Genomic DNA, 3,882 nt, shown 5'->3' on the forward strand with positions numbered 1-3,882 from the left:
GAAGATGACTACAAGGAGTTCAAGATCAAGTGCGAGAGCAGCACAATCGTGGAATCAAGTTAGTGGGGGAAAGAAATGCAGGAGTTGAACTTAGGGGTCCACCAACTCGGTCCCGGCGGTTACAGAGTGGCGGAGCCTATATGGGACAAGGAGGACACGGAGCATGCCGAGCAAGGCCTACCGCCCCGCTTCGAGAAATACCATGGCAAGCAGACCAGGAACTATGTCAGGGCCCGGTACAAGGAGGACTCGGTAACAAAGGAGCTTACCACGGATCCGAAGACCAGGGCGCTTGAGCGTGTTCTGGTAAGGAATACACCCCTGTGTAATTAGCTCCATATGGTTGCATTCTAATTAATGAAGCCAAATTTCTAAACGGTTCACATTCCTTCCGCAGGAGACTGAAAGCAGTAGCGCGGGGTCGTCTCAGAGCTCCCCTTGGGACAGCACTCTAAATAGGGCGTTGAACGTAATGAAAAACAAGGATAAGCTCAGTAAGCCATCGTCAGCTGGTCGTGTGGCCATCAAAGGCTTGTCCACAAAATGGTCGTCATACTATAATGCTGGTGGGCGAAAGGAGAGAAAGACCAGCTTGGAAAGCCAGTCGCGCGAGGTTCAAGAACTCAAGGCACAAGTGGTGCAGATTCCGGAGATTGTCCAAGAGCAAGTGCAACAATAACTGGGAACGACGCTCACCGCCATTGTGCCTACCTTGATTGAGGGGCTGCAGGCGTGGATTGCGGGCGGCCAACAGGGGCCGCCCCTGGTTCCCAGCTTCACGGCCAGCAACTCGCACAACATGCAGGTGGTGCAATTGGTGTCGCCGGCGGAGGCGGTATTGGTGTCTCCGATGCCGGTATCGGCATTGGAGCTTAATGCACCCGGGTGTATGCCGGCCGGCACCTCGGCAGCAAGCGGCCCCTCCGTCAGTTGCACGCCCGCCGTTGGTGGTGCCTCGACATTAGCCGAGCTCGACGCCATCACGGTAACTAAGCCTCTCGGCCGATGACTTCATCTCCTTGCCTTTGACTGGGCATCCCTAACGCCCTACACGTTTTCGCAGGGCGCCGCCGATGTTCCGTGCACTCTCCTGCACTTCGTGGGCGGCGAGTTGATCGATGTCGCCAAGGGAAGAATCGTTCGACCGGGCAACCCCGTGTTCCACGGTAATCCGATGCCACCCACCATGTATAGGGTTGAACTAGTTCGGGTGCTGCCATGCTGCGACGAGTTGTTACCTCCGATTCGACCCGCTGGGGCCGACGAAGATGATGTGATGATCCTCAGCGCCTGCATAAGCTGGCCCCTGCTTTGGCCGAAGAGCCAGATTCGTTTGGGGGCGGGGGACACCACCCCACAGATGACACCGCCAGTCGTGACGGCGCCAAGCCATGGCAAGACCGCCGCAACGATACCGGATATGCCGGACATCCCTATGGCATAGGATCCGAACATGCATATGGCACAGGATCCGGACGACGATGACCACGACGATGGTACATTTACCAACGTCGATAAGTACTTTGCCGAACATGGGTACGGTGACCAATTCTTCGGGCCTCCTTCTCAAGAACCCAACCCTGAAAAAGACGACCGCGATCTAGCTGGTACCGCAGAGAAACCCAATTGCAATAGGCGTCGTCTGACGTTCAGTTCTCAGGAGACGCCTCCAGCTGCCGCCTTCACCGAGCCTCAGATAGCCGAGGTGTGAAATATTATCAGCCCCAACACACTCAAGAAGGCGGTCTGTGAGCAGAACTCGATCCCATTACAGCAGAAGAAGAAGGGACGGAAAAGAAAGAGTAACAAGGGTGCGAGCCAGCCGGCACCGAGTATAATCCGTGCTCAGGATGGTCCACCTTCACCTAAGGATATCTCAAGGAGGGTGCATGTGGCGGGTAGGCCGATGCTACCGACTAATCTGCTCAATGATGCAAATGGTGCTATGCAGAGTCTGCATGACAAGGTTCTTTCTTTGGAGAAGCGGCGTCTCTCCGAGAATGATGTGACATACCCGGTTTTCGTGGCCAAGGTGCTAGAGGGCAAGGGCTTTGTGGATAACGCCATCGGGGGTACGGTCGTCCTGCGGTTTGATGACATCTTCGCTATGTTTAACCTTCATCCGCTGCACTACACCTTTGTTCGGCTATTTTTGTTTGAGTATGGAGATGCGGATCATTAGAGACAAGACCCCGGACATCGTGATAGTCGACCCCTTCTACATGCGTGCCAAGATCTTGGGCAGTGCTGGGGACCGGCAAGTCGCGAGTTCATACCTCGAAGGCGTCATTCTGGCAAACCCAGATAAGGATAACTTCCTCGTGCCTTACTTTCCCAAGTAAGTCATCCCCTCACCGCCCCGGAACATATGATTTCTTAGATTTCGATCGTTCTTTTTTTTAACATTTCGTGTTTTGTGCAGTGACACACATTGCACACTCATCCTCTTAAGCCCGAAATATTCCATGGCCACGTATTTCGACTCGGACCATCAGTCTAAGAAAGACTACACAAATATCAAGAAAGTTCTTGATGATGTTCTCCCCGGCTACGCCAGATCTAGAGGCACCTTCACCAGGCCAATTCGTAGGTATGGCAAGCATGTGTTCGCCCACAATACGATGTTCCCCTGCGTCAAGCAGCCGCCTGGCAGTCAGAAGGATGCCTACTATGCCCTCCATCACATGCGGGCGATCGTACGAGACCATAATCACCTTCTGCTACCAAATAATCTCAAAGATTGGGCTGCAAGCTTGTCGGCAATCCAGGACGCGGACATCAGACAAGAATTCTTTCACATCCAGTCAGAGTTTGCGGAAATCATCCATCAAGATGTCCTTCGTACCTCGGGGCATTTCTACCTCAGATATCAACCGTCCAAGAGTGATATAGACACAACGCTACAAATGCAGGCTGACAATGCCCGTGATTTCATGACCATCACGATAGAGGCAGCTTCATCCATGCTTCGGTCCCTGAGTCGAGTCGAAAGTAGTGATGCTATGTGTAGTTCTGAAATATCGATTAGCTCATGTTGTAATTAAACTTTAATGAACTTGTATGTCTCTTTGGTTTGGACAGTCGTTCAACTTAGATGTAATCGATGCTATTTATTAGTAGGACCATGAATCGTGCTATTAATGTCTTGCTTTTCTCTTTTGATCCTTTTGTTGCATACTTATATATTACTTATGTACTGTCTATGAATTGCTACTAACGTTTTTTTTGGCTAGTGCATAAAGATGCCGTCGTATGTCGTGCACAAGGGTAAGGTTCCCGGAGTCTACGACGACTGGGAGGAGTGTCGGAGACAGATTCACCGTTTCAGCGGCAACAGTTACAAAGGGTAGACCACTAGGGCGGAGGCAGAATCTAGATACGCGCGCTATCTAGCGGGAGAGAGGAGGGAGCGAAGGAGGAACCGGATGAAGACCAGTTTCATCGCGATGATGCTCATCGTGATGACCGCAACTCTCTTCTATGTGATGGTAGTTTAGATGATCGATATCGACTTGTAATGTGAAGACAAACTCGCTACTCGCGGTCTCGAGACTTGTAACGTTCTATCTTTGTTCGGTCTTTTGAATTCGGAGACTAATATGATGAATTGTATTCGGAGACTAATCTTCTATTGTATTCGATGAATCTGCTGTTGATGTGTGGTGTTGTCTATATATTTTCCAGTAATATATTTTTTAACTTGTGCAAATATCAGAAAAGAAAATATAATCCCTAATATTCATGCTAGTGGCGCACCACTCAGCACTTTAGTGGCGCACTGCAAAAATCACACTAGTGGCGCATCATCAACTAGTGCGCCATTAGTAAGCCAGAGCACATGGGTAAATATGGCCCCCTGGGAGGCATACTAATGGCGCACCG

The 3,882-nt window shown here is 50.9% G+C and overlaps 1 pseudogene; it reads left to right on the forward strand.

Annotated features, from left to right (window-relative positions):
* The first annotated feature begins 472 nt into the window (after positions 1–472).
* On the forward strand, positions 473–3,240 carry LOC125546726 (annotated as a pseudogene).
* The last annotated feature ends 642 nt before the right edge of the window (positions 3,241–3,882 follow it).

Source organism: Triticum urartu, chromosome 3, assembly GCF_003073215.2.
Source record: "Triticum urartu cultivar G1812 chromosome 3, Tu2.1, whole genome shotgun sequence".
Taxonomy (NCBI): domain Eukaryota; kingdom Viridiplantae; phylum Streptophyta; class Magnoliopsida; order Poales; family Poaceae; genus Triticum; species Triticum urartu.